The sequence below is a fragment of the Phyllobates terribilis genome, unplaced genomic scaffold (genome assembly GCF_046119375.1).
Source record: "Phyllobates terribilis strain yellow unplaced genomic scaffold, ASM4611937v1 Scaffold_5__5_contigs__length_657084704, whole genome shotgun sequence".
Taxonomy (NCBI): Eukaryota; Metazoa; Chordata; class Amphibia; order Anura; family Dendrobatidae; genus Phyllobates; species Phyllobates terribilis.
In genome coordinates this window covers 46,194,687-46,217,311 of record NW_027362765.1, presented here as the reverse complement: position 1 = coordinate 46,217,311, position 22,625 = coordinate 46,194,687, and the positions used below count along the sequence as shown (strand labels likewise).

Sequence of the window (22,625 nt, the reverse complement as noted above, 5' to 3'; positions counted from 1 at the left end):
ATACAACTCCAATACACACTTATTAAGAAAAATAATTTCAAAACACTGGCATATCCTTCACGATGACAAAATAATAGGCGATCTCATTCCACCAAAGCCAAGATTCATCTATAGGAAAGCAAAAAACCTGGGAAACCTCATTGCACCAACAGTTCGCAATCCTCAAATCAACAATAAACCCCCACTCATTAAAGAAACTGTTGTTTTTTTTCCCTGCAATAAATGCGCAGCATGCAAGAAGCTGCACATCAAAACACAAAAAATAATCATGGAAGGCCAAATCACCCACACAATCTCAGACTTCATTACTTGCAACACCGAAGGTGTCATCTACAGCCTCCGATGTCCATGCAACAAACTTTATATAGGTAGAACCAAATGCCCCTTACATGTGCGCATAAATGAACATCTGAGCAATATTTCCAAAAAATTTGATGGACACCCTCTATCTATACATTACTCCGAAAAACATGGAGGTTCCATCAAGGGCACTACCATCACAGGCCTACAGAAGGTCCACAAACAATGGCGCAAAGGGGACTATCTAAAACAAATGTCCAGGATTGAAAGCAAGTGGATATTCAACCTGGACACATTAAAACCAAAAGGACTCAATTCTGAGATTGAGTTATTTGCTTTCAATGATGATTAATGCATTCATCCGAATTAAAGCATATTACCAAGCTGACCCCGCCCCCACTAATCAATCATGGACAGAGCGCATATATAAGTGACCTACTTACAGCAGTAGACCATCCCTGAGGAAGAGAACCGTAGTTCTTGAAACGCGTTGGTCTTTTTGGTCCCTGTAAGCCACCGTACCGGTACGGGTCACGTGCGCGCTGTCACGTGCACTGACGTCACGCAGGTCCTACTGCATTGACACAAGGAGCCTACTCAAGGTCCTTCCCGCCCTCCACAGACCGCCGACAGAGGACACCTAGCGCAAGGGAGACGCAAGGGAGAACAGCTGGTCACCGGCCGGGACCCTGTTACACTCCCTGCGCGACCCATCTCTACGCCCCACTGCCCTTCTACCCCCCGCTGCCAGCTGTGACTCTGGGAGTACAGTAATACGCTAACGAGCCCCTGTTAGCAGAATCATCCCTGACAGACAACTAATTGTAAGTAACTGAGCTCTGCTCCCACGGTGACATCCAGCATCTAAGACTGCACCACAGTGTGCACATGCTGTACACACACCAGACTGCTCATCTCTCCTGATCGCAACTACCACCACGAAAAAGCTCAAGAGGATTAAGCAGATCCTCAGTACCCTAACATAGAGCACAGACACTGCTTCCCCACTGCTACTAACACTACCAGTGAGCCCAAGGAACAAGCAGATTTTCAGTGCTCTAATCCAACAGGTAACATTTTAATCATTTTACCTGCACTGTGCCTGCCCTCCCCCTACTAACTACAATCCATAGATACACCTAAGTATACTAATATTTATCCTTCAAGCCTTTTTTGATACATATACAGCTGTCCATCACCCACCCTTGGACAACATGCTTCAAGACCGTAGTCACTAGCTCGTGCTACCTTGGAACCTATACAGAACCTCGTACAGGTAAACACATATTTTCTCACCTGTGCCACTCAGACCCCCCGCACTGTACCACAGGTATAACAAAACCCTTCTACTATTCGCCAACAGCAGCAAGTAGCTTCAAGCACTGCGATCCACGCTAGCTGTCCATCACCCAGAACTGGACAACAATCAAGACCGCAGACACCATCAAGTGCAGTCCTGCAACTTACACAGAACCCCCCTCCTTTACAGGTAAAAAACTGCATCCCTCTATATGTGCCATTCAGACCCTATGCACAGTGTTACAGGCTTAACTAATATTACTCTATATCCATTAGCAGCACCTTCTAATCCCGCTGCTTAAATATCAAGAAACGATCTTCACCCCAAGCACAAGCCATCCACACCTGGAAACCTACTCAGATCGACAACAGGTAAATCACTTCTTCCACCAGTGAGAGCAGCCACTCCAAGCATACGGGGAACAATCTGGTCACTAAAACCCCCCCTTTCCCCTTCTCTTTCTCCTTTTTACACCTAGGAACCACCCAGACTACAACTCTTCTAAAACTGGCCTAGAAACCCACGAGGCTACAATTACAAGGAACTTACAGAAAGCCTCTACCCCAAAAGATCCACCATCTATCTCTATCTAATATTTTAACATTTTTTAACCTTCACTGTGATTTAACGTCATTTTTATGTGAGATTTACTATTTAAAATAAAAATTTTTATCATCCTCTCCTATTGTCCACATCTTGTCCACAACAACCCTCCCCCTTCTTATATACGGCCTAAACCTTACCAGAGCAGGATATTTTAATTATTCCTATTTTTTAAACATTGGACTTTTCCAGTACTGTCAACCTGTGGTGGTTGTCTATCCCTCGCAGCAGGTAATATCCATGCCCACCTACCAGCGCCTACACACAATTTTTATCTACTCATATAATATAGGTATGTGTTTTAACACAATCCTTTTGTTCAAATTGTGGGCAATATTGTGTAGATAACACGGGACATCTATTAATATGTAGTTCTTTTTTTTATCTCTATAAGAGATTGAATCCTGTGGGTCCCTCTTCTTTGCGATGCCCTCAGCCCTATCCAGTGTCCACCGTGGATAACCTCTCCTCTTCAACTTGTCAAGTCATAGTTGCAATTCAACACTTAATCCAGATAGATTACTACAGTTTCTAATAATTCAGGTCATCTCACCTACCAGTACGGATTTGATGGTATGCTTCAGATGACTGCTCCTCGCATGCAATATGGTGTTGCCTGAAAGAGGTTTAGAGAACGTGGAGGTGGCAATATGCTCACCCTGTACCACCTGCAACAACAGATCTAAGAATGATATAGACAAAGAGTTAGTGACATGTTTAAATGACAAATTACATTGATTTAAATTCAAGTAAATCATCAAATTCCGGTATGGTAGATACACTGCTCCACCCCCCCAAATAAGCAGGATATCGTCCATGTGTCTGCCATACCAGAACAAATGGTCAACAAACGGATTGTCATCCACATACAAATAGTTCTCCTCCCAATAAGCCATGACTAAATTTGCAAGGGAGGGAGAATGTTAACCTCTTATGGCCACTCCCCTATGCTGCAAATAATAACAGCCATCGAACAAAAAATAATTGTTCTTCATGAGAAACTGTCACTTGTATAATGTATGCACACAAATCCAACGAATAGTCACAATATTTTGTTAGACGAAATGGGGGATGGATGTGTATAGGGAAATAACGTCACAACTCACCCAAGACAAGTTTTCATACCAGATTATGTCAGACAATTGTTCAAGAACATCTCCAGAGTCCCTTATAAATCCTGAAATTCTTTGATTCAAAGACTGCAGAAGAGAGTCCAACCATTTACTCAAATGTTCTGTGTTAGAGCCTATGCCCGAGATGATTGGTCTCATCGGTGGTGGTGAGACCCCCTTATGCACTTTGAGAAGTGCGTGCATTATGGAGTGAACCACATGCTCCGCTTTCAAGAAATCCGCCTGAGTTTTCGTAAGTACCCCCAAAGAGAGGCCCTCGTCAATAATTCTGATGGCGTTCCTTTGTATGCTGTTAGTGGGATCATTCTTTAGATGTATATATGTAGTTCACCCTTCAATAAGTCCTTAATCTGGGATCTGTATAGGTCAGTGTCTATTGCAACCACGAGACCACCTTTATCAGCTATTTTTATGGTTATCTCCAACATATGCTTCAATTCCTGTGTGGCCTTATGTTGTGCTGCATTTAAATTGAACTGCGATCCACTGACATTAACGCTGGAATTCAATCCGCTCAATTCCCGCTCAACCGTATTCTGGAAACGATCCATACAATCCACGCTGGTTTGTATTAAGTAAAAAAATGGATTTCTGGTCTCAATTTTCCGCTATATTGATCAACCCATCACCTGAAAGTTCGTTCCCACTCAGCTCTTGCAATGTTTTCAGTGCCATCTGTTCCCTGAAACACAATTTACGAAACACATTAGGACCCACATCTGTTTTCACTCCAAGTGTTGTATTATCAGAGGAAAGAAAATGCTGCTTCACAGTTATATTCCGAATGAATTTGTTGACATCCAATAATGTTTGGAATAAATTAAACCGCTGATCTGGGACAAAGTTCAAACCAAAGGCTAAAACTTCTAAATGTTCCTTAGTGAGTGTGCATTGTGAAAGATTCAAGACATTGAACATTTGATTTTTCCATTAATGCATTCTCCTGCGGCGTGTAATTATTCCTGTGGGATTTGGAATGCTTATGCTAGCCGTGTCGTTTACGTTTTTGAGGCATTATTTTTTTTGTTTTTACTACAATATGAAAATTCACTAGATGAACCCGGTGTTTCATTTTCACCCACATAGCTGGCAATAGACTCTTGGTCCTAAGAACTGAAGCTGACATGCAAGCCAGATGTATTAATCTTGTAATTTTATTACTTTTAAGGAGGGGACTGTTAAAATATACTTATTTCCGTATATTTTTTTTATAGAGGACTTATTATCAGATGCGATTGTTCAAAGAATATATCACGATGTTATCATAAAAAAATGTAGCGGTTTATTCTTAGATTGTCCATTAAAAAGAATAATTGCAGTAGTTACATAAAATAGGTAAAATAGTTGCAAAGTGATTGATTAATGAGTGTCCATCTTTCCTTGCCTTGTCAAGCACATGTCAAGATAGAACACATGTGCTCGGCCCTACATTGGCTGACCTTCATGCGTAGATCCTTAGTCTGGTGTCCTGTGAAATGGCAAGAGAGCCCCTCCCTATGTCTTACAGGGCTCATAGCATCTGTTCTTTATATATGGCACTAACTTAAACTGAGCTAAGAATAGCACTTTGTGATATCCGCTAAAAACCCTAGCACGAGGCTTCTGCAATGTATGGGTACAGAATTCAGAATAAAAAAATGAATATCCATAATTAATATTTAACACGGATGCAGCATTCTAGATGGCTGTTGCCATCTGCCCCATTCATAACCCTGATTCTGTTCATAATCATTAGTATCTCTCTGAAATTTGGATTTTTAGCGAGCCCTAACTGAATTTTGTATACGTTGTAATGACTCTTTATAATTAGGATCATCCTTATATTGTTCCAAATTATATTTCATAGTGATGATCTCCACCTGGATCTCCTTGAGTTTTATATCCTGTTACTTTATAATAAGGTTCATGAGATTCAATGAACAGTTTGTTAAATTGATTCCACTAATCAACTAAAGGTGGGGTAAAAACCACTGCTGGTATTTTCTCAATTCTAAGCCCCCTGGGAATCATTTCTTTCTGTACATAATTGTTCAAAGTGGTATAATCTCACCACGTTTTAAACTCATACCTTTTTTCTCAAGTATATTGAAATCCTAGATCATCTCAGCACTAGAGATGAGTGAACCTTTAAAAGTCTGGTTCGTTCCAGTTCGGCGAACTTCCCGATGTTCACCGAATAATTTGTTGAACGGTTCGACAAACATACCGAACCCTATTGGGAGGCAAAACCAACAGCAACAGCTCAAGCTCCAGAAAAAGAAGAAAAAAGGTCCAGCTCTGATAAAGAACTGTCACACAAGGTGTGGAAAAGACTAAGTGCTACACAAAGGGAAGAGGAGAAGGGAGCCCAGCCTCTGGGGAAAGGGGGGAGTGGAGACCTCCTAGGCTGATCTGAAATCACCCTGTCTCCCCTACCATCCCTATATTGGTTCTCCACCAATTGCCACACAGGAACCTACACCTGTATTTCCCTAGCGCTTGGCCCTGGATAGGGAAGGGGGGATGAGCACTAGTTGATCCCCATTAACAACTAAAGACAACAAGGTAGACAGACACTGGGGAAAAATATCTTAGCTTGAGCCGACTTCAAAGCTTTCACAAGGAAACGTGAATATCACAGCCACCGACCTGTAGCAAAGTGAAACTATTGAAACATCCAGGCAAGGGTGTCAATTAGAGTAAGAGGGAGGTAGCTGCTGGGTCCTAGAGTGAAACAGCTAAGAAGGTGTCTATAATGCCAAACGAAGAGATCTTCTGCAACCAACTGCAGGGCGACTGTCTTTCACATCTGACACACCCGTGACCGTATCCCCCTTCTGCGAGTGGCCTCCGGACATTCAGGACCAGGTTTCTCAGGATAAGAGGTGTGGAATGAACAAACCAACCTGGGAGCATTCACCTCTGATGCTGAAATCCTCATCCTCTCCTCTGAACCATAACCCTTCCAGTGCACCAAGTATTGCAGAGAACGACGTTGGAGACGAGAATCTACAATCCTTTAAATCTGAAACTCCAGATTACCATCAACCATTACTGGGGGCAGCGGTAGAGGTGAGGGCTCAAGAAGTTCCACATATTTCTTGAGTAAGGACCTGTGGACAACATTGTGGACCTTAAGGGCCCGAGGAAGCTCAAGACAAAACGCTGCTGGGTTGACGACAGCGGTTATTTTATAGGGACCAATAAACCTAGGTCCCAGTTTTCAGGAAGGGACTTTCAACTTAATATTCTTTGTAGACAACCGCACAAAATCATTCACATTCAGGTCCAGGCCTGGCAAGCGTTTTCTGTCAGTCATGCGTTTATACCTGTCTCCCATGATCTTTAAATTACTCAGCAACCCCTGCCACACCGAGGAGAGCGATGAAGCAAAACATTCCTCAGGAACTCCTGAAGCTCCTCCCCCACTAAAGGTACCAAACTGTGGATGGTAACCATATGCACCAAAGAACGGTGACCTGCCAGTGGATTTTCAACGATGATTATTAATGGCAAATTCTGCCAGAGGTAAGTAGGATGCCGAATCCTCCTGATTTTCGGAAATTAAACGCCTGAGGTAGGTCTCCAAATTCTGATTGACACGTTCCGTCTGTCCATTCGACTGAGAGTGGAAGGCAGAGGTGTCACACTGTCACAGAATACTGGAGGTAGGGGGCCTAAGCTGACCCTAAGCTGGGGCCCTGACTAATCCCTCATCCTGGAGGTACTGTTAAAGGTACAGAGGTCCAGGCCGCCAGCGTAACCCCTACCTCCTGAGGATCCCTGCACCACAGTAATCTAGTCCTGAGAAGGACCCCGATCACAACAATTGGGAACCAGCGATAATATGCCCACACACAGTATTTAGACGAACGAGACAGTACAAGGGAAAAACCAAAACCACCTTGCATACAACTTCAACAAAACTACAACAGAGGGAACACCAACGGGAAAGGAGATAAATGATAAAGCGAGGAAAGGGAAATAACACTTTCAAATACACTTATCTCAGCAACTCCAAACACCACGATCCGCTCTGTAAGTCTGAATGAAAAGCTTTCACCGACACCTCACAAACAGACCAGCAGGAATATAAAGGAGTCTCACTAACGAAGCATTGATTGCAGCTGGGCGAGGCTGGACCTCAGCTAGCCCAGAGAGAGAGAGAATTAACTCCTTCACTGCCGAGAAAACACAAAGCACCAACAAGTCAGCTGCGAGAAGTCAGGCTGTGTACTCGTGACGATCTTCGTGGCAACACACCCGTGACAGTACCCCCCCTTCTACGAGGGGCCTCCGGACCCTCAGGGCCAGGTTTATCCGGGTGAGTCGTGTGGAAGGCCCGAACTAATCGGTCTGCGTTAATATCCGACGCAGGAACCCACATCCTCTCCTCAGGACCATACCCCTTCCAATGAACCAAGTACTGAAGGGACCGGCGATTAAAGCGTGAATCAATGACCCTCGATACCTGGAACTCCAAGTTACCATTGACAACCACAGGAGGGGGAGGTAAAGGTGACGGTACCACCGGCGCCACATACCTCTTAAGCAATGATCTGTGAAACACGTTGTGAATTTTAAACGTAGGGGGGAGGTCAAGACGGAATGCCACCGGATTAATAACAGAACTGATTCTGTACGGCCCGATGAACCTGGGACCCAGTTTCCAGGAGGGAACCTTAAGTTTAATATTCCTGGTAGACAACCATACCTGATCGTTCACACTTAGGTCCGGACCAGACACTCTCCTCCTATCAGCCATACGTTTGTATCGGTTCCCCATAGTATTCAGATTCTTCAGCACCCCTCTCCATACTGAAGCGAGAGATGAGGAAAATCGTTCCTCCTCCGGAACCCCCGAAGAGCCCCCCCTACTGAAAGTACAAAACTGGGGGTGAAAACCATATGCCCCAAAAAACGGGGACTTACCAGTGGACTCGCTTCGCCTATTATTGAGAGCAAACTCTGCCAGAGGTAGGAAAGAAGACCAGTCCTCCTGGTTCTCTGACACAAAACACCGAAGATATGTCTCCAAGCTCTGGTTCATACGTTCCGTCTGACCATTGGTCTGAGGATGAAAAGCCGACGAGAATGACAAATGCATCCCCCGCCGTGCACAAAACGCCTTCCAGAACTTGGACACAAACTGAGACCCCCGATCAGACACCACCTCGGAGGGTACCCCGTGAAGCCTCACAATCTCCCCAATGAACACCTGCGCAAGAGTTTTAGCATTAGGGAGAGCCGGAAGAGCGATAAAATGTGCCATCTTGCTGAACCTGTCCACTACAACGAGTATGACCGTTTTACCCGAAGACGGAGGGAGGTCCGTAATAAAGTCCATAGACAGATGAGTCCAAGGACGCTCCGGGATCTTCAAAGGTAAGAGGGCCCCAGACGGACGGGTATGTGAGGTCTTAGAGCGCGCACAAACCCCACAGGACGCGACAAAAGTTACCACCTCTTTATGTAAGTTAGGCCACCAAAACCGACGCGAGAGGAGATCCACAGTTGCTTTACTCCCCGGGTGTCCTGCAAAAACTGAGTTATGGTGTGCCTCGATCACCTTTTGTCGCAACTGATCTGGAACGAACAGTCTCCCCGGAGGTCCAACAGGGGCGTCCCCCTGAGCCTCCAATATCTCCTCCTCCAGCTCAGAGCATACTGCCGAAACCACCACCCCCTCCTGAAGAACAGGAATCGGGTTGTCCGTATTCCCGGCCCCAGGGAAACTACGAGATAAGGCATCCGCCTTTACATTTTTAGACCCAGGACGATATGTAACGACGAAATTAAACCTGGTAAAAAACAATGACCACCTAGCTTGTCTGGGATTCAGACGTTTAGCGGACTCCAGATATAGCAGGTTCTTGTGATCGGTGATGACGGTGACCGGATGAACTGCCCCCTCCAAAAAATGGCGCCACTCCTCAAAAGCTAACTTAATGGCCAGGAGTTCCCTATTGCCGACATCGTAATTCCTCTCAGCGGACGACAATTTTTTAGAGAAAAAGGCGCACGGATGCCACTTACCAGGGGACGAACCCTGTGACAATACTGCTCCCACCCCTACCTCGGAAGCGTCTACCTCTACAAAGAATGGCTGAGACGCATCAGGTTGAATGAGTATGGGTGCCGAGGCAAAACATTTTTTCAAGGAGGAGAATGCTTGACAAGCCTTGTCAGACCACCTAGAAAAATCCGTCCCCTTTTTAGTCATGTCTGTGAGAGGCTTAACCACGGACGAGAAATTACGAATGAACTTCCGGTAATAGTTAGCAAACCCCAGGAAACGTTGTAGTGCCTTAAGATTCTCCGGCCGATCCCACTCAAGAACTGCCCGCACTTTCCCAGGGTCCATACGAAAACCGGACGCAGAAACCAGGAAGCCTAAAAACTGGAGTTCCTGTACGGCGAACACACACTTTTCCCACTTGGCATACAGTTTATTATCCCGCAAGATCTGTAACACCTGTCTAACATGCTCCTGATGAGACACCAGATCCGGCGAGTAAATTAAGATATCATCCAGATATATGACAACAAACTGTCCCACCAGGTGGCGAAAAATATCATTAACAAAGTGTTGAAACACCGCCGGGGCATTAGTCAGACCGAATGGCATGACAAGGTTCTCATAATGCCCCTCCGGAGTGTTAAAAGCCGTCTTCCACTCATCCCCCTCCTTCATCCTAATCAAATTGTACGCCCCCCTGAGATCCAACTTAGAGAACCATTTGGCGCCCACGATCTGATTAAAGAGATCGGGAATAAGTGGGAGCGGATACGGATCTTGGACCGTAATCCGATTAAGTTCACGGAAATCCAGGCAAGGGCGTAGGCCTCCATCTTTCTTCTTAACAAAGAAGAACCCCGCGGCCACCGGTGAAGATGAAGGTCTAATATGCCCCTTAGCCAGACTTTCAGAAATATAATCCTTCATGGCCTGCCTCTCAGGACCAGAAAGGTTATACAACCTAGCTTTAGGTAACTTGGCCTCAGGGAGCAGTTTTACAGAACAGTCATACTCGCGATGAGGAGGTAGTTCCTGACACCCATTCTCCGAGAATACATCCTCAAAGTCTGCCAGAAATGGAGGTAAGACCCAAGGAGTAACCGCACCGATGACCGTGTTCATGCAGTTTTTATTACAGAATTTACTCCATTGGCTTATCTCTCTGGTTTGCCAATTAATAACAGGGTTATGCTTAGCTAACCAAGGAAGGCCCAACACTATAGGAGTGGGAAGACCCTCCAACACGTAGCAAGACAACAGTTCTTTATGTATTGCCCCCACTTGAAGTTTTACGCCATGCACAGCTTGCAAAAAACTTCCCTGACCGAGAGGCCTGGCATCGATCGAGAATATGGGGATGGGTTTAGCCAACTCACTCAATCGCATACCTTGAACCCGGGCAAACCGAGCATCAACCAGATTAGCCCCGGCCCCACTATCCAGAAGAACAGATATCCTCTCAGTTCTCGTACCCACCACCACCTCCGCCGGTACGAGAAACTGAGACGAACCTAGGGACGAAATACCTACTCCCAGATTGCCGTCCACCACACAACCTGGGATCAACAGTTTTTTCGACGACTCTTTACTCAGCAAGGGGCGGGATGGACACCCCCCAATAAAATGTCCCTTTTTCCCGCAGAGGAAACACCTTCCTGTCTTATGGCGCACCACCGGTCCCCTTCCCCGAAATGATGTCCCTCCTAATTGCATAGGCTCCTCCGGACTGACCAGGGGAACCACCATATGAGGGGACCTTGTAAGAGGTGGAGACATTACAGGGGGTAGAGTTATCCCGCACCTCTCCCGAAGCCGTCTGTCAACGCGAATAGCAAGGGCCATAGCGGCTTCCAGTGACGCGGGAGAGTCATACTGTGCCAACACATCCTGTAATTTGTCGGATAAACCATGACAAAACTGGCTCCTAAGAGCCGGGTCATTCCACTGGGTGTCCGTGGCCCACCTACGGAACTCCGAACAGAATTCCTCCGCCGGACGATCTCCCTGCTGAATCCTACGTAACTTAGACTCAGCAAGGGAGATCCGATCTGGGTCATCATATACGAGTCCCAAAGCAGCGAAAAACCTATCCACTGACTGGAGAACTGGGGAGCTAGGGGGAAGAGAGAACGCCCAAGATTGTGGGTCCCCTTGTAGGAGCGAGATGACAATTCCCACCCTTTGTTCTTCACTGCCCGATGACCGAGGCCGCAGCCGAAAGTACAATTTGCATGCCTCCCGGAAAACAAAAAACTTGTCCCGCCCCCCAGTGAACCTGTCAGGGAGAGCTACTTTAGGTTCTGGTCCGGCTTGCTCCAGAGGATGCAAAACCTTGGACCTAACGTCCGCCAGCCCCATGGACAAACTCTGCAACTGCTGAGCTAGACCGGCTACTGGATCCATGGTAGCTGGAGAAAAACTAAGTTGGTCGGTGAAAATGTCACACTGTCACAGAATACTGGAGGTAGGGGGCCTAAGCTGACCCTAAGCTGGGGCCCTGACTAATCCCTCATCCTGGAGGTACTGTTAAAGGTACAGAGGTCCAGGCCGCCAGCGTAACCCCTACCTCCTGAGGATCCCTGCACCACAGTAATCTAGTCCTGAGAAGGACCCCGATCACAACAATTGGGAACCAGCGATAATATGCCCACACACAGTATTTAGACGAACGAGACAGTACAAGGGAAAAACCAAAACCACCTTGCATACAACTTCAACAAAACTACAACAGAGGGAACACCAACGGGAAAGGAGATAAATGATAAAGCGAGGAAAGGGAAATAACACTTTCAAATACACTTATCTCAGCAACTCCAAACACCACGATCCGCTCTGTAAGTCTGAATGAAAAGCTTTCACCGACACCTCACAAACAGACCAGCAGGAATATAAAGGAGTCTCACTAACGAAGCATTGATTGCAGCTGGGCGAGGCTGGACCTCAGCTAGCCCAGAGAGAGAGAGAATTAACTCCTTCACTGCCGAGAAAACACAAAGCACCAACAAGTCAGCTGCGAGAAGTCAGGCTGTGTACTCGTGACGATCTTCGTGGCAACACACCCGTGACAAGAGGAAAAGGACAGCTGCACCCCCAGTCGAGAACAGAATGCTTTCCAGAACTTGGAAGCAAACTGGGTCCCCCGATCTGACACTACATCGGAGGGAATCCCGTAAATCTTCACTATCTCATTTATAAACACCTGAGCAAGTGTCTTGGCATTTGGAAGTGCAGGTAAACATTTTACTGAACTTATCTATAACCACCAAAACCACCGTTTTGCCTGCAGAAACCGGTAAGCCAGAAGAGTACCTCACGGACGGGTATGCGAAATCTTAGAACACGCGCAAATACTATAAGCAGATACGTGTTCAATCACACCCCGGCCACCAAAAACGATGAGAGAGGAGGTCCGCAGTTGCCTTACCACCTGGATGACCAGCAAGCAAAGAGTTATGATGATCCTCAATTACTTTGCGGCACAGATTATATGGTACAAATAACCTTCCTGGAGGGCAGGAGACAAGAGCGTCTCCCTGAGCCTCCAACACCTCACCCTGCAGTTCAGGATATAATGCCAAAATGACTACCCCATTCTGTAACATCGGGGCAGGGTTCTTATGGTCACCGCCATCAGGGAAGCTCAGGGACAAAGCATCAGCCTTGACATTTTTGACCCCTGGACGAAAAGTGACAACAAAATTGAACCTAGTAAAAAACCGGGACCATCTGGCTTGCCTAGGGATGAGACGTTTAGCTGACTGGAGATATGACAGGTTCTTATGGTCAGTAATAACAGTGATAGGTTGGACAGCCCCCTCCAACCAATGTCGCCATTCTTTGAATGCCAATTTGATTGCCAAAAAGCTCCTATTACCTACGTAATAATTTCTCTCAGCCGAAGACAATTTTTTTTAGAAAAGAAGGCACATGGACGCCATTTACCAGGGAATGGACCCTGAGACAACACAGCTACAACCCCCACATCCAACGGATGAACTTCCACAATAAAGGGTTGGGAAACATCGGGTTGAGTATAGGAGCAGTGGCAAAATAATTCTTTAAGGAAGAAAAAGCTTGGAGGGAGGCATCCAACCATTTGGAAAAATCAGACCCTTTCTTAGTCATGTCAGTAAGGGGTTTCACAATTAATGAGTAAATTTGTATGAATTTTCAGTAAAAATTTGTAAAGCCCAGAAAGTGTTGTAGAGACTTCAGGTTCTCGGGATGGTCTCAATCAAGGACTACACGGATCTTCTCCGGATCCATCCGAAAACCTGAAGATGACAAGAAGTTCCCCAAAAACTGCACCTCCTGAATGGCAAAAACACAGTTTTCTAGTTTGGCATATAGTTTGTTATCCCTTAATATCTGGAGCAACTGTTTAAAATGCCCCCGATGTGTCTCAAAATCAGGTGGGTAAACCAAAATATCGTCCAGATAAACCACCACAAACCTCCCCATCAAATGATGGAAAATATAATTTATGAAATGCTGGAACACCGCAGGTGCATTTGTCAAACCAAAAGGCATAACAAAACTCTCAAAATGCCCTTCAGGGGTATTTAACGCTGTTTTCCATTCGTCCCCTTCTCTGATTCTAACCAGATTGTAGGCTCCCCTTTAATCCAACTTGGAGAATACCTTAGCTCCTACAACCTGGCTGAACAAATCAGGAATCAGAGGAAGAGGGTATGGATCTCATGAATCTTCTCCTCATTGGTTAAATCAAACTTCACAGCAAAGCTCTCTCATATCTCTGAATTTCTACACACATGGATTTTGTTATCATATGCAGGAATGATTTTGTAGTTTGGGCCTCTGTGACTTAACTTTTCTTTTATTTTTAGTGGCCTTTCTACGTCAGTTCTAGTGATGAGTGAGCACTAAAATGCTCGGGTACTCGTTGCTCGGGTTGAGCAAATTGGAATACTCGAATGCTCAGTCCGAGTAACGAGCCCAATGTAAGTCTATACTTACTATACTATTCTTAAAGGGCCAGCAGTCGGCTATGCTTTGTTGTTCCCATTATTAAATAATAGGTCTCCTATACGGTTATTGCATATGCAGTGACTGCAAGGGCTGCCAAAAATTTGGATGCAACCCAATACCTCTTTGAAGCGACATAGAGGAGGGTCTGAGTAAAAAAAATGTTCCTATTATAAAGGAGTGGGTCTCCTATAGTGGTAATGCCCATGCTGTGACTGCAAGGGGCTGCCAAAATTTAGGAAAAACCACACTAACAATTTAAAGACACATAGAGCAGGGCCACAGTAACGACATGTTCCCATTAAAAAGGAGAGGGTCTGCTATACAGTTATAGGGTATGCAGTGAGTCCAACGGCTGCCAAAATTTAGGAAAAACCCTACTAACAATTTAAAGACACATGGAGCTGGGCTACAGTAATGAGTACAACATGTTCCCATTAAAAAGGAGTGGGTCTCCCATACTGTTTGACTATGGCGTGAATGCAACGGCTACCAAAAATGTGGAGAAACTCCAGTGTCCCTTGCAAGAGACGTAGAGGTAGGAGGGCCTCCTGAAAAGAATGTTCCCATTATTAGGAAGTGGGTCTCCCATACTGTTTGCCTATGCAGTGAATGCAACGGCTGCCAAAAATTTGGAGGAACTCCAATGCCCTTTGCAAGAGACATAGATACGGTGAAATGGTAGATATAGTGGTGGAGGATGAGGAGAAGGAGGAGGACAAGAACAAATAGACAAAGTCAGGAAGCCTATACCCATGTTTGGGTGTGAAGACAGAAGTGATTGGGAATAGAGTTAGACCTCCCAAAAAAAAAGACGCTGTGTTTGAGTTTGTTATGCTGCTATCATTTGGTGGTGTTGAGAAGTCGGGCTCAATCCAGCCCTTGTTCATTTTTATAAGAGAGTCAGCCTGTTAGGAACATCGGCCTGTCAACTGAAAATGCTATCTGTTATAATTCCACCAGCAGCACTAAAAACCCACTCTGAGTAAAAACAATAGCGGCAGGGCAGGCCAGGACATCCAAGGCGTAGAGAGCCAGTTCATGCCACGTGTCCAGCTTGGATGCCCAATAATTATAAGGCATCAAGGAGGACGTTGGTATGGTCGGCAAGGTACTCCCTCAGCATCTTCCGAAACGTTTCCCTCTTTGTGAGAGTACCCCGCACCTCAGGGCCTGTGCGATGGAAGGGTCTGAAAAAACTGTCCCAGAACTTTGACAGTGTTCCCCTGCCTCTGCTGTATTGCATTTGTGTCTCTATCGCCTGTACTCCTTGGTTGTCCAACGAACTGTGACCTCCGCCGCCAGTGTTTTCAGATTTTTTAATAATTCCGCAACAAGGGCCTTCTTGTACTGCCCCATTTTATTAGGCCTGTCCGGCACGGTAATAAGAGACAGAAAATTCTCTTTGTAGTGTGGGTCTAGAAGTGTCACCAACCAGTAATGATTGTCACCCAAAAGTTGGACAATGCGAGGGTCACGGGAAAGACAGCGTAACATAAACTCAGCCAGGTGTGCCAGATTGCTAACATGCAAGACTTCCGTGTACTCACCAAGAGTACAACTGACCATGCCCTCCTCCTCTTCCCCTCAGGCCATCCACGCTGAGCAGACGGTAGGACAGTCCACGTTGGGATGAGATGAGGCTGGGCTGTGTGGAATCACCCTGTATGGTTCCTTGCTCCAACTCATCGTGGTCCACCTGCAATGCATCCTCTTTGATTGTGAGTAGAGAGTGTTTCAGAAGAAAGAGAAGAGGGATGGTGACGCTAATTATGGCATCATCGCCGCTCACCATCTTGGTGGAGTCCTCAAAGTTTTGGAGGATGGTACAGATGTCTGATATCCATGTCCACTCCTGAGGTTTTATGTGTGGAGTCTAACCTGAATACCGACGGCTGTGTTGATGCTGGTAGTCAACAACTGCCCTTTTCTGCTCCCAAATCCTTCCCAACATCTGCAATGTAGAGTTCCAATGTATGGGGACATCGCACACCAGTCAGGTAGCTGGAAGCTGCAAACGCTGCTGAAGCACGGCAAGGGCGGTGAAAGCTGTAGCTGACTTTCTAAAATGGGCACACACGTGGCGTACTTTGACAAGCATATCCAGCAGATCGGGGTAAGTTTTGAGAAACCGCTGAACCATGAGGTTAAGCACATGGGCCAGGCATGGTTCATGTGTGAGCTCGCCTCACCTCAGAGCCGTCACCAGGTTCTAGCCATTGTCACACACGACCATGCCTGGCTGTAGGGTCAGTGGTGTCAGCCACAGATCAGCCTGCTCTTTCAGAGCTGTCCACAACTCTTCAGCATTGTGCGGTTTGACATCTAAGCATATTAGCTTCAGCACAGCCTGCGGCTACTTGGCCGAGGCAATGCTGCAGTGCTTCCAACTTGCGACTGATGTGGTCATTTCGGAGATGGAGGCTGAAGATGAGGAAGAGGAGTTTCAGGAGCTGTAGAATGTGGGGGCAATCCTGATAGACCCAGGGTCCGCAATCCTTGGCGTCAGGTGGACGTTTTCCTTCCCAAGGTCCGACTGGGTCCCTGCTTCCACTATATTAACCCAGTGTGCCGTCAGCGAGATGTACTGTCCCTGCCCACAAGCACTTTTCCACGTATCCGTGGTTTGGTGGACTTTCCCAGTAACTGTGTTGTTGAGGGCACGGCTAATGTTGTGGGCCAAGTGCTCGTGTAATGCGGGGATGGCACACCGGGAGAAATAGTGGCGGCTACGGACCGAGTACCAAGGGACAGCCGCCGCCATCAGGTTGCGGAAAGCTTCTGTCTCCACGAGCCTAAAAGGCAACATTTCGAGCTCAAGCATTCGCGAAAGGTGTGAATTTAGTAGTGTGGCCTGTGGGGTGTTGGCTGCGTATTTGCGCTTGCGTTCCAAGGACTAGGGTAGGGACAACTGAACGCTGCACTGGGACAAGGACGTGCTTGCTGATCGTGCTAGTTGAGAGTGTGCAACATCAGGCGCGGGGCCGGAGGCATCTTGGCATGCGCCATGGACAGGGGATTGGCGTGCATGCACAACAGCGGAGGAAGCAGTGGTGTCACCCACAGACACTGTTTTTGGACCCTGGGGTTCGGCCCACTTAGTTGGGTGCTTTGCTGCCATGTGCCTGATCATGCTGGTGGTGGTCAGGCTGCTAGTTTTGTTACCCCTGCTGATGCTGGCCTAGCAGGTGGTGCAAATGGCCTTTTTGGGGTTATCTGCAGAGTCTTTAAAAAAGAACCAGACTCGGGAAGACCTAACAGTTGTACTGGCAACTTCCGTCGTGTTGGCGTTACGAGGAACGCTTTCCCACCTTGTGTCTGCGGCCACCACACTGCTTCTTCTTGCCTCCACCCCCTGTATGCTGCTGTCCTCGCTCTGTATGTCCCCATGCCAGGTTGGGTCAGTTACTATATCATCAACCACCTCGTCTTCCACTTCCACACCCTGGTCCTCCTCCTGACTTTCTGGCAATTGTGTGTCATCATCATCATCCACCTCTTGCGACAGTAATTGCACTTTCCCACCATTGCCGTGTGACCATGGCTGCTCCAATATTTGGGCATCGCTACGCGCGTTCTCCTCTTGACTCGTTTGAAGCTAAGCTGGCCGGGCAAGAGGCCCGAATCTACAAATGGAAAAGTGAACAGCTCTTCAGAGTGTCCAAGTGTGGGATCAGTTGTCTCCAGGCACTCGGCATGGTGGGAGGAAGGAGGATCAGGGTGAGGAATATGCGGTCCAGACTCACGGCTACTGAGACTTGACCGTGTGGAAGACACGGTGGTGGCAAAGTGACTTGAAGCATTATCTACTATCCAACAACCTTTTGACACTGCTGTGGGTTCAATAGTGATGTACTACGGTCCCCTAGTAATTGAAAAGGAAGGTCGAGCGACAATATGTGGGTGTTTGCTGAGGCTCAATTTCAGCTTGCCCACGGCCACATCCTCTGCCTCTGCATGCACTATCACCATCATGTCCACTTCACCCGTCCCTTGCCACGCACCTTGCCCATTTTAAATGGAGGACAATATTTTCCACGTTCACGAGAAATTGCTGACTTTGGAACACAGTTATATGTGATACGTCAGAACCACGCGGCAAGCCTGTAATTTACTAATATTATTCTACACAGAGACATAGTATGAATAGCTTGACGAACACACTGCAACGAAATGAAAGGCAGAAATGGCTGATTTTGGAACACTGTTATAGGTGATATGTCTGACAGAGAACCACGGTTTTAAATAGCAGGCCTGTAATTTACTAATATTATTCTACACAGAGACCAAGTGTGAATCGCTTGACCAACACACTGCAACGAAATGAAAATGGAAGAAATGTCTGATTTTGGAACACTGATATAGGTGATATGTCTGACAGAGAACCACAGTTTTAAATAGCAGGCCTGAAATTTACTAATATTATTCTACACAGAGACCTAGTGTGAATAGCTTCACCAACACACTGCAAATGAAATGCAAGGCAGAAATGGCTGATTTTGGAATAGTCTTATAGGTGATATGTCTGACTGAGAACCACGGTTTTAAATAGCAGGCCTGTAATTTACTAATACTATTCTTCACAGACACCTAGTGTGAATAGCTTGACCGACACACTGCAACAGAATGGAAAAGGAAGCCAATATTTTTCACGTTCAGTTCAAATTTCTGGATTTTTATTGCTGAAATATGGAACAGATCTGCCTGTATTCTGCAGTGCTAACAAGCAAATGAAGCAGAAAAATGGTGTACTCTGGATTTCTTTTTAAGCAAATAACCAGGATTAAGAGGGAAAAAAAATTTGCCCTGGCCCCTGATATCTGGGGCTATGTCTACAAATATCTGTAATTATTACAGAAGCAGCAGACATAATGTTCAATGGACCCTCTTGCACTATATGCACTGCCACATACCCTGCCTGCCTAACTCCTGCTATCACCACTTAATATATGCATCTGGATTAGTCCTCAGAAGGACTGTTAGTTCAGATGGATATAAATGTTGTGGAATACCTATACTAACTATAAACAAGCAAATCTCTCCCTGACTCAGCAGCACCTCTCCCTACTCTGCCTGCTTCCAGGGTAGACTGTGACGAGCATAGTAGTGCCAGGTCTTATATAGACATGATGATGCTGTGCGGACAGCCAATCACTGTAATTCCCACAACCAACATGGCTATGGCATTACAGTGTGTGGAAGGCAATCTCTGCATGTTCATTGGCTCTCTAAAGAGTCAGTTCCTATGTCTCCTACATCAGTTCCTCGTATGTCAGTTCCTGTCTCCTCCCAAGTTCCTTCCTATGTCATAAGACACAATGTCACCTTCAGTAGCTGTTAGAGACACGTGTCTCACATCTAGTTCAATTACCACATTTGCACATTCGCAGTCAAAATCTGTGATATTATTAGTATCCTTTGCCACTATCTCTACAGTCATGTTTTGATTTCTCTGACACAAACTTATAAAATACATAAACCAACTGTAAAATATTCTTCAATTTCACTTTTTCTCTATTACAGGATACCAGCTTAGAATCTGACTTTACATTTTCCATTTCACATTCTGCATATAAGCGGAGCCATAAAACTTCTAAGTTAGACTCGTCTAAAGATGTAAATCTTAGTCTACTTTGCTTAGAAAAAGAAGCAGTAACATCCATTTTTCTTACCTTGAGATATCTCAGCTTGTAGTTCCTTTGTTAGACTATGCTGGGCTCTGGTCATCAGCACGTCTATCCTCAGCACATCTGGCACTTGTAGTCAATCTGGCACTTCTGCCTTGTCTGGTGAACCTAGAATTTTCTGATGAAGCGTAATAAGTTTTTTTTTAACCTTAGGACAACTTCCACCTTCAAGGTTAGGTATCATAGTTGCTCGCCATTTTGTTAAATATACTTATTTTGTATATGTATTTATATTTATTGTCAGGATCATCAGCGACGACACCGAGGAGATCACTGTATCTTGCAGCTACCGTCACTTTGTCAGAACTTTGTCAGGGATTCGCGTGCACACGATCCCGATCACTCACTAAGTAGCTATCGGCAAGCGAGCAGAAAGCGTATGGCGCACACACCTTCGGACGCATGGATTATGTGTATACGCCCGCGTACGGTTACTGCCAGCTTCACGATAGCCAAATTATTATTTGTTGCCACCACCGACCAAGTTTGGAATATAATACAGGCCGGGATGGACGCCTGAAGTTAGGTAGCGTATAAGGCTTCGGGGGAGGGAACGATTACAGGACAAAAGAAACAGAACTATTACATTTTAAATTTTATCCAAAAGGGAGGCAGTGTTATGAAAAATAAACAAGGATTTTTACAAAGGGGACATTTACAGTACAGAATATCGTTACACAAATAAAACAGGATTAAAGAAGAAACTTACTATAAAGATCGCTGAGACAATTCAGTATAGGTGGAAAAGAGGCACTCCAGATTTTACCGTTATCGAACGTGATCCTTTGCTATAATAAATACATACTCCCGGCAATGAATACTGATCCAACCTCAGTGGATTATTTTATGCCGAAGGGAGAGACCTGCCCACACCCCCATGAGATGACTTCAAATGGCCTGGGCTCCAGCCTTCATATTTTTATTAGAAGACCTGGCTTTTGCGATAACTTATCGCTAGTTGATCGCAGAAGCTTGCAAGCGACGTCATATTTTTCGTTATGAATTTACCTTTCTTTAGAGACCACACATTGCGTAGCTGCGATCCGTTATTCTGGTGCCTTTGCACCACAGCTCCCCGGAGAGGCTTACAGCTATGCAAAATTATGCATATTGTTCCTTAGCTGACCCCGCCACTAAAAATATGGGTCCCACGATTATCAGAAGTATAGAACTTCAGATATTCCATATTTAGTATCGGTTCTGGCCCGTTTGCAGATTTCAGCTGGGAATTGTGAGTGTGTTTGAAGCCTAAACGAGCTTTCCTCCTCACTCAGGTGTAAAGTATCGCAGACCTGCGTCAGTGGAAACTACCCTCGCATTTTAATTGAGTTGGCAGCACTCTTTGTGCCAACATTTGCTTACAAGGCACTTCTCATGTGTGTTAATTTGCATAGATGCCTACTGGCCAAACTGTCAGCTCTTCTCTTTTGAAAAATACTATAGGGGTGGGGGGATGAAGAGGGGTCTGGGAGAGAGACTACTTAATATCTTCTTAATATATATGACAGGGGAGAAGAAAGATTTTAAATTTTTCTATGACATTTATTTATTCAGGACTTCTTACCAGATGTGATACTTCAAAGAATATGTCATGATATTTCTTATAAAAAAAAATTTGTGGTTTATTGGATTGTCCACCAAAATCATTGCAGCAAAACATAAAATAGGTGAAGTAGTTACAAAAAGATTGTCCATAATTGGCTCATTAGTTAAAGTTCATCCATGGATTTTGAATGGTAGTTTGCATCCATCTGTGTCAATATCATGGCTGAACATGCGTCATGCCTTTACTCAAGAAGAGCACACTTCAGATGTTGCATATAGCATCTTCTAATGAATGAAGTGAGAGGAGAAGCAATACCCCGTGTCATGTGGTTTAGATGTCTCACACAGCACGTGTTTTCTATACATGGCGGTACCATTTAGTGAACTGAAATTATAAATTAATATTTGATTATTTAAAAGTTAGGGAAAGAGACAGCTTCCCACATTTTAGGTAGATAGGTTATGGACTGCGATATGAGCAGAGCTGCTTTGAGGGTGACCCTGAGTGAGAGAAGACCAAAGAGTGAAGAGTGACTGATGAGAGGGAGTGGCCTTCTGGAGAAGGGTCCTTGGAGAGGAAGCCAAGTCACGGACCTCAAGGTTGTAATGCAGAAGGTAATGGGCCTTAGCAGGTCTGAGAGACAGGGACTAGTATAGGGTCCCGAGCGGGAGATCCAGGGCACCAATACTGGAAAGAAATAGGACACAGAACCACTGTGAAAGTAAGGAGACTTGCTGATTAGTACTACAGCATTAAAGATGGGTTGTGGTAAAGTAGGGAAAAAACAGTGTGCCTCACTAGCCCTGGAGTAACCTACAGAAGTAGGATACTGGGAGAAAATGCTTTGTACCGTAAAAAGAACATCCATAAGACTTTGTACAGCGGGTACATCTATATAACCCTTAACAAATTACATTAAGAAGTAATTTAGAAACCGTGGTCTTTCTCACTGAACTGTGGACCACCTAGTTCTGGCAAGTCTACATCACCTGCGGACTGCAAGGGCGTAAGGCTCTCACAGCAGAAGTCTAAATGCCCAGCCAGGACCCCCACTTTGTTGTAGCGCGCCGGG

The 22,625-nt window shown here is 45.6% G+C and overlaps 1 long non-coding RNA gene across 1 annotated transcript; it reads right to left on the bottom strand.

Moving 5' to 3' along the window:
- Positions 1-1,472: 1,472 nt before the first annotated feature.
- LOC141271899 (uncharacterized) lies at positions 1,473-20,548 on the bottom strand. The gene is made up of 3 exons (XR_012321944.1): positions 19,993-20,548; positions 3,310-4,018; positions 1,473-2,885 (listed from the first exon to the last, which is right to left on the bottom strand). It is a non-coding gene; the product is annotated as an uncharacterized lncRNA (long non-coding RNA).
- Between the last annotated feature and the right edge of the window lie 2,077 nt (positions 20,549-22,625).